The sequence below is a fragment of the Ictidomys tridecemlineatus genome, chromosome 7 (assembly GCF_052094955.1).
Source record: "Ictidomys tridecemlineatus isolate mIctTri1 chromosome 7, mIctTri1.hap1, whole genome shotgun sequence".
NCBI classification, from domain to species: domain Eukaryota; kingdom Metazoa; phylum Chordata; class Mammalia; order Rodentia; family Sciuridae; genus Ictidomys; species Ictidomys tridecemlineatus.
In genome coordinates, this window is record NC_135483.1 from 166,153,315 (window position 1) to 166,166,790 (window position 13,476).

At 39.4% G+C, this 13,476-nt stretch overlaps 1 protein-coding gene and 1 non-coding gene across 9 annotated transcripts in view; both read right to left on the reverse strand.

Annotated features, from left to right (window-relative positions):
* Als2 (alsin Rho guanine nucleotide exchange factor ALS2) overlaps positions 1–4,171 on the reverse strand; it is a 74,883-nt gene extending 70,712 nt beyond the window's left edge. For 3 of the 8 annotated variants that reach the window (XM_021735673.3, XM_013364593.3, XM_005338910.3), the window contains exon 1: positions 4,028–4,166. The gene's annotated coding sequence lies outside the window, so the exon portion shown is untranslated. Of the gene's footprint in view, positions 1–8; positions 114–1,213; positions 1,294–4,027 lie in introns of all 8 variants that reach the window. The other 5 variants (XR_005738068.2, XM_078017851.1, XM_078017849.1 and 2 more) reach the window with 4 other exon arrangements.
* Positions 4,172–12,700: 8,529 nt separating this feature from the next.
* LOC120883833 (U2 spliceosomal RNA) lies at positions 12,701–12,898 on the reverse strand. Its single transcript, XR_005726023.2, has one exon. It is a non-coding gene; the product is annotated as a U2 spliceosomal RNA (small nuclear RNA).
* Positions 12,899–13,476: the final 578 nt, after the last annotated feature.

The following is a 13,476-nucleotide window of genomic DNA, read 5'->3' on the forward strand; positions in this document are numbered from 1 at the left end:
CAACTTACTTCTCTATACTTTGAGAATTCAAGTCCAGTATATGCCTGTATTTCCCGGAATCTCTAGCAGTTTAATTCCCCTGCAGCTCTTTAAAAGGGATCACTCCTCATTTCCTTAAAAAAAAAAAAAAGTGTTTCCCAGGACACAAAGTCAAACTGCAAAGTAAAACTTGACCAAAGAATTGGTCTGTCTCCTGTCTTCAGAATAGTACAGCTTCACATAGTGGAGATGCACTGGTACATTCCTTCCCTGTGGCAGGGAGAGAAGTTATTTTACATTCTACTACTTTGAGGTTACAAAGTAAAATAAAGAAAGCATGTTGGAAAGTACCCTGATTAAAAAAGAAATTTTAAAGTATGAGTTTCACAAACCATCTTAGCCATACATAAAACTATAAAAATAAAAAACAAATCCACATATTCATCACCCAGTTTTAACAGATTCATGAACATATTTCCAAATTTGCTTCATCTTTCTTTAAAAACAGAAGAAAAAGTTATATTGAGAGCTGAAGGAGCTCTAGTCAGTAAAAATAGATCTCATTCCCACACAGATGCCTATACTTTTATGTACTTTAGATAAATACATAATATATACATGATATATACTTATCAATAAATAATCTATGTGACTGGATGGCTTTAAAATACATCTTACTTTATATATCCTTTGGCAACTTGATTCTTTTCAGTTAACATTATGTACTTGAGGTGTATCTATACTGGTAAGTAAAGATATAGTTCATTTTCACTAGGGAATAAGTATTTAATTGCATGCATAAACCAGTTTTCCTACAACATACAGTTGAATTATTATTATTATTCTGTATTATATTGCTACTTTAAATCTTTATTACATGTTTGTTTGGGAAACTGCCCCAAGTTCAGTTAAGAAATTGGTTCAACAAAAATTTAGGCTGTCAGAGAAAAGAATCCTGAATAAATTACAGCCCACCCAGATGCCACTTTCCAAATAAGAACCATGTGACGACTCAGAAGAAAAATACTTAAATAATATGTGATAATTAAGGGAAATATAAGTTGATCAATTTATGGAATTAATTAGACAAAAGCTAATCTTTCTAGGCATACTTCATGGCAGCAAAATGAACCTCTACCAAACAGCCCCAATCTTTTTTTCCTAAGAGCTGAGAAAAACTACATTTTCTTTAAATTTAAAAGAAATATAGATAGGCAGGCATGGTGGTACACACCTGTAATCTTAGAATATGGGGAAGTTGAGGCAGGAGGATTGCCACTTCAAAGCCAGCCTCAGCAACTGAGCAAGCCCTGTCTGAAAATAAAAGATAAAAAAGGACTGGGTATGTAGCTCAGTGGTAAAGCTCCCCTAGCTTCAATCCCCAGTACCAAAACAAACAAACACACTATACAATATCCAAAAAAAGTATTCAGTACTTGACTAATTTAAATAGTTTTGCTCTACCCTAATTGGATCAAGTAGTTCATCTGCATACAGGCAAACACCAAGACATAAGCTAAAGATACCACCATCACATATCTAGAGAAACAGGAAATACAAATAGGAAAATTAGTACAATACTAAAAAAGAATCAAATCATAGTTTATTGCTACTTTATTTGTGATTACCAAGCAGTTTCTTAAGGACCCACACCTTACAAAATGTACTACTTTCTTATTAGTGATAACTGGATTATTTGGTTATCAATAGATAGGGGTTAAAAGAAAAAAATCTGCTAAAAAAAGGAAATTCTATCAAGAAAATCCATATCTCTAATATTGCTGGACTATGTGGTAGATTTAATACGTAAAGTTATTTTGAAAAGCTAAATGATTTGGAAGTCACTAAAATCATCCTATCATTCCTCAAAGTGACTGAAAAAGGTATTCAACTTTCTACTACAACAAAGCAAGCCTTCTTAAACACAGTCTCAAAAATCACCATTCCATCCTGCTTCGTAGTTTTTCACTCATACCTTACTAGTCTCATACTAATAATCACAGAAGATTGTTACAATCCTGTGACATTTCTTTAGAAATACTGTTAGAAGGAACTCCAACAGTTACTGCTTAAACCCATGTTTTTTTATGAAAGGGAGACTGATAGTATTCTTTCCACTTAATCACACGAAAACTAAAATCAGGACTCAGTAAAGTTCTTAACATGACCTTTGCTTCTTTAACAGTCAAAATGCTCAAAGTAAGGGTTTCAAATGATAGTCTAAACTGTGAAAAACAAATCTGATAAGAAAGGATGCAGTTCATACTTTGTATATCAATTTAAGAAATGAGCAGTCTGAGAAATGGTACTCAAATTTTTTTCCAAAAATTATGATTTGGTACTTTATTTTCTGGACCATTACCTATTCAAATCTTAACATCACAAAGTGGTTTTAAATTTTTTCTTGATATAACTATGAGCCTTCAATATGCCTAACTAGTCTCTGTTTAGGAGGTAATAAATTTAAGTTAGGTATAGACGGCATCTTTTACACATTAAAATGCCTTATTTAATATCAAAGTAACTAGAGACCAACCTGAAAGCATATTCTCTAAATATAAGTATCACAAAATTATCTGGAAAACTCTCTTGATTTAAAAACATGAATAATAATTGTTCTACTAAAATATATCTTTCTCACCACTCAGGGGAAAAAAATCCATATAGTTTGGATCATGATGAAGTGAAGAAATAATTATGAGAAGAGTTAATATATACTGAATATTTACCATGAACCAGGCACTGTAATAAACAGATACATGAACCATTACATATAAAAGTTACTAATGTTAGGAAAGCAATTTTATCCTCGATTTAGTGATAAGGAAACCAATGTGAAGAGGTTTCAGTAACTTGCTCAAAGAAAGATGTAAGCATGCCACTATGCTATATTATTAAGATTAAAATAGTGCAATCTACTACAAAATAAAATTTTCACGGCTTTAAATTCTGTGAATAGCCAGGAACGGGGCACAGGATGGTAGTTTTCAGCTATTCAAGAGGCTGAGGCAGAAGGACTGCAAGTTTGAGGCCAGCTTAGGCAACTTGGCAAGAGCCTATCTCAAAATAGAATTTTAAAAAGGGATGGGGTAGTAGCTCAGTGGTAGAACTCTCGCTTGGCATGCGTGAGGGCTTGGGTTCAATCTCCAGCAAAGAAAAAAAAAAAATCTGTTAAATTCTAATCTAAAGATCACTCCGAGTCACACACGTATACAATAGAAAAAAACGTGTGACTAATTGCTTTGCCAAATATTGTACCTGCTCAGATAAACATACGTCACACAATGTTATTTCTTAAAGCACTTTAAAGAACATTTACAGTCACCAACAAATAAAGGCAACAGAGTAAGGATCTTCATTTGGATACAACAGTTATTTCCTTCACCTTCCTAAACCATAAAGGAAATGCCGTACCGAAATACACCTCTTGAACTTCTAATACTTCTTAACTTAACCTCTCTTCTAATGGATCACTTGACTCACTAAAAAGACTTGACTAAACTCCTAATTACTAATATCAAAGTCATTTACTTCTTTCCGCAATCGCCTTTTCAAAACACCAAAGCCCTTGGTTTACTCTTCACCACGATTTGCACCGGAGGGCAAATCGGCCTGGGACACGCACCAGGGTTCATGGCCAGGGACCCGGGTTTATCTCCTTAGCATCTAGTGTGGGCAGTCAATAAATCCTCAAGAATGAATGGCTGGAAAGCAGCGTGGGTGGAGGCGGGAAGAGAGGGCATGAAGGAATTTCACGCCACTGAGACCACTGCAGGGGAGGCCAGACTGGGGAGGGTGAGATACGGGCGAGAGGGACAACCTGGGGCCCCGGGCAGCGTCCCGAGCTCCTCGACAGGCAGGCGCCGTCTGTAGACTCTGGGTGGGAAGACCCGGGCGCCGAATCCGCAGGCCCCCCGCAGTGCACTCCAGGGCCTCGGCCGGAGTCTACGCCTCGCTCCCGGACCCCAGCCATCCGCACCCAAGAGGTCCCGACCGATAGATGAGTCCTCGGAAGCCAAGGGCCACCCCGGGACCCGCGCTGGCTCACCTGAAGCTCCACCGGCAGCACCGCGATCAGCATCCGGCACGAGCCCGGCAGCCCCGCGGGTCCGAAAGATCAGCTGATTCACGGGGGCGGGGCCTCCGTACAGAGGCGGGGCCGCGGGCGGTGAGCGGGTGGAGGGCGGGAGGGGATTGCTCCCGGAGTAGGTGGGGTGAGACTGGAAGACTGGAGACGGCGCCTGGTAGGGACCAAAATTATTGAAGATGCGTTAAGCACTGAAGCCAACGTTTCCATGTGCAGTGCCCCTCCCTAGGCCAGGGCGGAACCACCAGTTCCCGGGCGCGCTTCAACAATGACGTAATATGGAATTGTCCCGGCCTAGCTACCCAGCGTTTCCATGGTGACGGGCGACGGTGAAGGAGTATCGTTTTGTTACAACTTCAAACTGCAGGAGGTGGAAGTATAAAGTAAAAAGCCTGAAATATCTTTAAACCGCCTTTGTGAACTGTATCTTAACTGATCGCTTCCTGTCCCCTGGCATGACGTCATCGCCACGCGGCGCCGGTTTGCTGCAGTGTCCACACTGTTTTTACTACTCAGTTATAACCCCGAAGGGTATTGGCCTCCCCTATGATTCCTGCGGGGCTCCCCAGTGTGCGGTCTGAATAAAATGAGTTTCCCAACCATCTGCTTGTCACAGCCCCACCCCGCCAGCACCCTGAAGTCCTTCACCGCCGGTCTTGGTACCAGGCCCCAGGGATGCTAACTCTCTTAAGCTAGGCGGTGCACTGGACCTGCAAACATGTATTTAAACAGCCAACGATGAATGTGTATTCAGAGTCTGAAGCTCCCAGCTCTGAATGGTCTTTCACCAAACCCTCAACCGCTTGCCTCCTCAATGCTCCACCCACCTGCAAAACTCTCCTGCAACCTCAACCAGGTCCATCCACTCATGCACCAATACAAGAAATCACACGACCCTGCGAATTGATGCCATTATAAACCAAAGGTGTCCAACTTATCTCAGAACTTCCATGCGATCAGGTAGTATTGATTGAACCTAAAACAGTCACATTTACACATTGCTTCTCAGACTATCAGCTTTTCCCTCCTGGCTAATCCCAACCCTTGTACTCCTAACCTCTTACTTAATTCCCATCCCCTTTGGAAAAATAAAAATAAAATACTTCATCTCCTACATTTCTGAGGAAAATGAGACCAGTAGAGGTGAATTTCCTCAACTCCACTAGCCACTATTTCAAAGTCTACTTGCAACACCAGCCTTCCTCGCCATCTCGCCATCTCGCCATCTCCCTTCTGCCTTAAGAGAAATGTTCTGACCTCTCAAGGTTAATCTCTCCACTTGAACTCAAACCTTCTGAGATAGGGATTTAGGATAAATAGAGAAATACTGAAAGTTGAAGGAAATACGCACAAGCCATTGAAAGGCACAAAACAGTTTGTAAATTTTGGCCCATGTGCTTGTAAAATGAGGGAAAAATGCAGAATTGTGCACCTCCAGCCCTGCCCCTGGACATCCCACCCCCCATACGGAGCCCAAGTCAGCTTTCATTCTCCCTTGAATTATACCTTCCTAAATAAACCTCTGCCTCTGCCTTGTCTGGCTTATGCTGAAATTCTTTTCCTTCACCGATGCCAAGACCTCATTGGTTCTGAGTTGAGTTCCCCCTCTCCTCTGGGAACTCCTTGGACCCTTCTCCAGAGACATCTCTTCCAATTCCTTTAGAGACTTTGCTCCATGATTTAGCCCTACTTTTTTTGTGTATTTTCAATGTCCACCTCTCTTAATCTTTCAGTATATAAGGTTGCTCCCCTCTCCTTCCCCATACTAGAGATTGAACCTAGGAGCACTTTACCACTAAGCTATATCCCCAGCCCTTTTGTTTTTATTTTGAGACCGGGTTTCACTAAGTTGCTGAAGCTAGTCTTGAAGTTGCAGTCCTCTGTCTCAGCCATCCCAGTAGTTGGGATTTTTATGTGTGATCCACCGCATCCAACTCTGTCTCATTTTTATTTTTTTTTTCTGCCTTATTTCCTTTGCAACCTAATGTTATACCTCTACTTTCTGACCTCTCAGTCTTACCCAGTCTGTAATCCAGGCTTTTTCAAGTCTACTGGAAGCAGTAGCCACCTCCTAATTATGGAATCTAATGATATGGTCAAACAGGGGAACCACTCTAAATAAGAATAGATGGTTAGGCAGTCAGAGTAATAGGCCCCACCAAAGCCTTTTTCAAATGTAAAGACCATGAAGCTAAGGGGTGGAAACATTCCAGTCAACCCTTTGTCCCAGAGCCCAGGGAAAATGGAAGGTAGGGGTAAACCCAGGTGGGGGTGAACCCAGATGGAAGTGACAGGAAGGATTCAAACTCAAAAAGACTAAAGGACACAGCCAATAGCCTTGATATTTTTTTCAATGCCTATTTAACATGTATTTTGACCAATGGCTTTGGTATACTTTTTCAATGCCTGTTTAACAAATTTTCCTCAATGTTCATACTTAAAACCCACATTAGCCCCTAGGTAGCACATCAAAAGGTTTTCCTGCTATCAGGTCCCTTCCCACATTGCAAAAGTTCTATCTCTTTTCACTTAAATAAATCCTACTCTTTCCTTCCGTTATTGTCTGTTGGCTTTCATTCTTCAAACCTGAGGGAAATTGTCAAGGCCTGCATAGAACCCATCCATGAAGTTTCATCTCAAACTCTGCTTTTAATTCTGCACAACCATTTAAAAGAATGAGGATTGTTTATACAAAATGATCGGGAAGTTAGGTTGTTAAAAGGAAAAAAAAAGTTAGATGCTGGATCATGTGTATAGTATTCTACCAATTGTGTTATGTATATGGTTTTTCAGTAAAAAGGTTAGGTAGGTTGGTGAATAGCTATTGTAACAGTGGCCCACTTTATGCTTTGAATATAGTCCTTGCTTCTTTAAAACTGACATTTTTTTTTCTTCTTCCCAACCTTCTCCTCTCTGATCTTCCTAATCGCCTCCCTAGTTGGGGGTATAGCTTTTTAATCACTTTTTAAAAACCCTTCTTCTCCTTATTCCCCTGATGGGAAGAATCACAGCCTTTGAGAAAGGGGTCCCCTGTGCTTCTTCTTTGCGAGATTCTATGCAGGCCTCGCAAAACTCCTTTTTCCTTTTTCTTAAAACTGTGCCCTCGTTATTGGATTGGCATCAAGGTCAAGGACTGAGTTTTCAGTAATACTATGACATATATCCTTATACTTGATTAGCTCTAAAAGAACACATTTAAGAGTATCTGCCACTGGGGGAAGGGAATTGGGAACAAGAGAATGAGGAAAACTTGACTATGCCATTTTGTATGGTTTGATTTAATCATATGCTTTTTTACTTATAAAACTTTTAACATGAGAAAAGGGCATGGAGTGTTGAGAATGTAGCTTAGTAATAGTGCACTTGTCTAGCATGAGTGAGGCTCTGGGTTTGATCCCCAGCACCACAAAGAAAAAAAAAGGTATAAAAAGAACAAAGCAGGAGGCATTATACTGGTGACTTCAAAATATATACAAAGCTATGGTAATCAAAACAGTATGGTATTAGCATTAAAAAAAAAAAGACATATAGACCAAATTAACAGAATACAGACCCTAGAGATAAACCCAAGCATCCATAACCAACTGATTTTTGACAAAAGTGCTCAGAACATCCACTAGGGAAAGTACAGTTTCTTCAATAAACAGTTCTTGGAAAATTGAATAACCACATGCAAACTATCTGAATAATATCTACCTCCCCACCCTCTCTCCAAATGAACTCAAAAGGGATTAAAGCCTTAAGTGTAAGACACAAAAGAAAATCTCTAAAAGAAAATAGGAGAAACACATCAGGACATTGGAATGGACAAATGTTCTTGGTTATAATCACAAAAGCACATGCAAAAAAGCAAAAATAGACAGCTAGACCATATCAAACTAAAAATCTTCTATCCAACAAAGAGAACAATCTACAGAAGGGGGACACAACCTACAAAATGGAGTAAAATATTTGCAAACTATACATCTGACAAGGAGTTGATATTCAGAATATATAGGAAATTCAAACAATTCTATGGCAAAAAACGCAAAAACCCCAAACAATTCAATTTTTAAAATGGTTTATATGCCTAAATAGACATTCTCAAAAAAGACATACAAATGGCCAAGAGGTATATGAAAAAAAAATACTCAACCAATCGGCATGGAAAGGCAAGAACTATATTGGGATATCCTCTCATCCCATTTAGAATAGCCATTATCAAAAAGACAATCAATCAATCAATCAATCAATCAATCAATCAATAAACGCCAGCAAGGATTTGGAGAAAGGGGAAAATCTCATAAACTGTTGGTAGGAATGTAAATTAGTACAACCATTTTGGAAAACAGTATGGAGAATCCTCAAAAACTAGAAATAGAATTACCAGCAAGTATAATACTGGGTATATGTCCAAAGGAAATTAGTGTATAAAGATATGTATGTATGCCCATGTTTACTGCAACACTAGTAGCCAAGAAATAGAATCAATCTAACTGTTCATCAACTGATGGATGGACAAAGAAAATATGGTGTACATACAATGGAATACTATTCAGTCTTTAAAAAAAGAACAAAATCTTGTCATTTGGGGAAACATGGATAGAACTGAAGGACATTAAGTGAAATAAGCCACCATGGAAAGAGAAATACTGAATGACCTCATTCAGTGGAATCTAAAAAAGTTGATTTCATAGAAGTAGAGAGTATAATAGTGGTTGCCAGAGCCTGAAGAGTATAGGAATGAGGGAAGGATGTGGATAGGTTGGTCCAAGGAGGCCCAAGAATAACTAAGTTAGTTATAGTTAGATAAGAGAAATCAATTCTAGTGTTGTATTACACAGTAGAGTGACTGTAGATAAAGATAAGGTACTGTATATTTCAAAGAAGCTAGAAGAAAGAACTTTGAATGTTTGTATCACAAAGAAATGATGTTTGAGGAGATACATATGCTTACTCTGATTAAACAATGTGTACGTGTACTGAAACATCATATGTAACCCCATAAATACGTACAATTTTTATGTGTCAATTTAATAAGAGAGTAGAAGGCAAAGTTCTTGGTTGGATCTTTCTTTCACTCTTTTTCTTTGACATCTGGGACATAGCTCTTCCTGGTTTCCTCTTACTTTGGACCTTTCCATTATCTTTGCAGATTCTTTCTTTCAAATGTGCCTTAAATTCACGGATGAAATAAATATTTATTGCATACTTATTATGTGCAAGGCTCTATTCTAAGAACTGGAGAGGCATAATAATAAATGAAATAGCAAAGAGTCTCTGTTCTCATGGAAGTTACACACTGGTAATGTAGAAGATCTCTCCTAAGATTACATCTATCAGTTCCTCCTTCCATGTATACAAATGCCACTCTAAGCATCAAGAGATGGAGACTTTTTCTTCTCCCCCAAATATAGGTCAACCCTGTGATTTTATTTATTTATTTACTTATTTACTTACTTTTTTTGGTACAAGGGATTAAAACCAGGGAGGCTTAACCACTGAGCCACATCCCCAGCCCTTTTCATTTCTTTATTTTTGAGACAGGCCTCACTAAATTGCTGAGATTGGACTGGCCTCAAACTTGTGATTTTCCTGACTCAGCCTCCCAAGTCACTGAGATTATAGGCATGTGCCACTATACCTGGAAATTTTTTTAAAAAAATTTTCTGTAGTTGTATATGGACAGAATGCCTTTATTTTATTTGTTTTATTTTTATGTGGTGCTGAGGATCAAACGCAGTGCCTCACGCATGCTAGGCAAGTGCTCTGCCAGTGAGCTACAGCCCCAGCCCCTGGCAATTTCATTTTAACTGATATATTGCAATAGAAATTAAGTTATAGGATTTCTGGATCAAGAGTTTAAGTAAACTGGCAACTTTCACATCCTCGCTGAGAAGCCAACTGCTATGTTCTAAAGCTTCAGCCATAGCACGGGCCAATAAGAAACAATGTGAAGACAGAAGCCACATTCAGGAACACTGAGGTGCCAGAGTGTAGCTTTCTGAGACCTTCCAGCCAACTCAGTCACCTAAAGAATGCAGGTGAGTAAGATGGGCCAAGGCAAAGTAGGTCAGAAATCAGCCTAGTCAAGCCTTGCCTGAATTCCTGACAAATTCCTGAGGAATGATAAGTTATTGCTTTAAGCCACTAAGTTTGGGATGATTGATTATGCTGAAACAAGTGATAAAACTGTGAGATAATAAATATAAAATAGGTAGTGACTATAGCTATTAAAAAATAGGACAATAAATAAAAAGAACATGTAGGAGCCAGAGAGCATGCATTCAAATTTCAATTCCATCACTTGGTTTTGTAACTTTGGAGCAAGTTATTTAATGTCTGTATGCCTTAGTTTCTTCATCCATAAAACGGGAATAGTAACATTGTCTATATAGGGTGATGTGAGGATTAGATGATTTACTATCTGTGAAGTGCTTACAATGATACCTGGCATATAGCGAATGCTATATGTTCTATGCTCTATGTGATGTTGTTGTTATTAAAAAGGTATAGAGATAGAAGGGAAAGGGTGCTGCTTTTTATAAAGTAAAAAGCTTTCTTTTAAGAAGACATCTGAGTGGTGGTGCACGCCTGTAATCCTAGTGGCTGGGGAGGCTGAGGCAGGAGGATCGAGAGTTCAAAGCCAGCCTCAGCAACTGAGACACTGTCTCTAAATAAAATTCAAAAAGGGCTGGGGATGTGGCTCAGTGGTTAAGTGCCCCTGGGTTCAATCCCCAGTGAAGAAGAAGAAGAAGGAGAAGGAGAAGGAGAAGGAGAAGGAGAAGGAGAAGGAGACAACATCTAAAAAGAGACATGTAAGGAAGTGAGAGCTTGAACCTGTGGACACCTGACACTCCAGGCAAAGGGAGCAAGTGATTGCAAAGGCAGGGAGGGCAGTACTGTTAGAGATGCATGATAAAGGTTCAAAGGGTCTGAATGAGGCTAAAGATAAATGAAAAAAGAATAGAAAGGTATGAGATAAGATCAGGTTGACAATGATGTGGTAGTGAGGCAATCATTTGGGTCTATGGGTTTATCTGATGTTCCTGACTCTTAGAGGGCTTTGAGCAGATGGTGTTAGAGGCTGGCTTTCTTTTCTTTTCTTTTTTTTTTTTTTTTTTTTTGAGCAGGGGTGGTACTGGGGATTAAACTCAGGGGCACTTGACCACTGAGCCACATCTCCATCCCTTTTTGTATTTTATTTAGAGACAGGGTCTCACTGAGTTGCTTAGTGCCTTGCTTTTGCTGGGGGCAGGCTTTGAACTCATGATCCTCCTGCCTCAGCCTCCCAAGCTGCTGGGATTACAGGTGTGCACCACCTCACATGACTGGCTTCCTTTTTCAGAAGGATAGCTCTTCTACCAAACGGAGAGTGAAGAATAGAGTGAATAAGTGGAAGCAGGGACATCAGTGAGAGACCATTAGAATAGCTGAGGCAAACAGTCACTATGGCTTAACCCTGAGTGGCAATGGAGGAGAAGGTCAAAGTGTTACAGAGCCATTGATGGTGGTACACACCTATAATCCCCAGGGGCTTAGGCAGGAGGATCTCAAGTTCAAAGCCATTTAGGGCCTCAGCAATTTGGAAGGCCCTAAGCAATTTAGCAAGACCCTGTCTCTAAATAAAATATTTTAAAAAAGGACTGGGGATGTGGTTCAGTGATTAAGGCCCCTGGGTTCAATTCCTAGTACAAAAAAAAAAATGTATTACAGAGCAAGGGCCTGCAGTAAAGCCAAGGCAATCATGGGGGTCCTCAGTTACTGGTTCTTATAATTATACCAGAAAGATTTCAGATGTATCGCTCAGAGTAATAGCCATGAGGGATAGGAAAAGGGACAAAAATGACACTCTCAAGAGAGAGAGTAGGTCCTCTCAGAGAGGAAAAGAATGGTGCACCCCTCCTACCCTCCAGATTTATTGGTGGGGGTGGGGCTGAGGGAAATTTCCAGAGAGTCCCACCCAGGTCACCTCTTGACTTCCGACTGATAGCAGGATTGCATCAGACTGTCAAGTCCCCACTTCACAGGGCCTTACCCCATGGAAGAGAGATCTTATTATTATGATGGCATGCCAAAAATCCAAGGCAACTCTGAGTCACATTAACTGGTTGTTATGTTCATCTCTCCTTGAATTCTGAAATCTGGTTGGTGTAAAGGTCACAAAAGTCACCCTTCTCCTTTAGGGTAACTTGTGCTTTTCTTATCAGTAGAGAGGAGTTTGGGGATCTGTATATCGCCTGAAGATAAGAGTTGTTTGCTAAAAAATGTAATATATCCTATTGAATTATACTAGGCAGGGCTGCACATAAATTGCTTTTTAAAGGAAAATATGTTGGGGTCAGTCAACTCGCTTGGCCCAATTTACAGAATTGTCCCTTGAACCTCATGTTCCCACTGCTCATTTCTGTTACTTATTGAAAGGAGTTAGATTCTGGATATAATTTGAAGGTAGGGGCTACACTATTTGTTCATGGATTAATTACAAGCTTTGAGAGAAAGAAAGGACTTAAGACCTGAGTTTTTGGTAAAAATGAGCCATCATTTATTATGTTAAATGACAAAATTGCAACAACTTATTTTAAAATCTCCTCCTCCTCCTCTTTCCTTTTCCCTTCCTCCTCCTCCTTTTCTTTTTCTTCTTCCTCTTCTTCTTTTTGTTGCCCTGTTCCTAAAAGTACTGCAGTACCAGGTGGATGCATAGAGTGGATGGAGAAACCTTCTGTTCCCTTTCCCTTCTTCAAAAATCCATTAACTATGTTGTCCTCATATAGAGGAAATATCAGATAGCGAGTTGTAAATTGATAAGAACAGATACTACACTTGATCTTCCCCAAAAGGTCAAGAAGGATGGTTTAAAGATCTTAATTGGCTTTATTTTTGATTCTAGAGTTAGGCAACATTGTATTCCATAAGTAGAATAAGTGTTCCAGGGTACTGAGTAGTACCAGCTTGGTATTATAGAAAGATAAAGGTTGAAAAAAGCAGCAACAAAGAAGACAAAGTAGGCTGCTCATTTCAAGTTACTTCCTTTCGAGGCAGAGACAAAATAGAAAAATAACTGACTAGTTAATATCAGGTTATTTTGAGGCATTTCTTTTGTGTAAAGCTTAACTTTACTATTATGAACTATTAGGAAATTCAGCTTTTATCTCTCTAATGCTGATTTCTCTGAAGTTTAGATAAACAGTTTATTTTCAGATTGGTGATGTGGAAATATAAGGTCAATAAGTCCATTTTGATTTCTATCCTGGTCGTTTAGGTTCTAGTAGAGAAGCCTGTTCCAAACAAGGCTTCCTATAATTTTTATTTAATACTGAGATAGGAAAGACTGGGAAAACAGTATTCTTGGGGAGGTAGTGAGGTTGGATATCAGAACTGGATATGTCATATATTTTGTATTGTTATTAGACATCTGAATGGACATATCA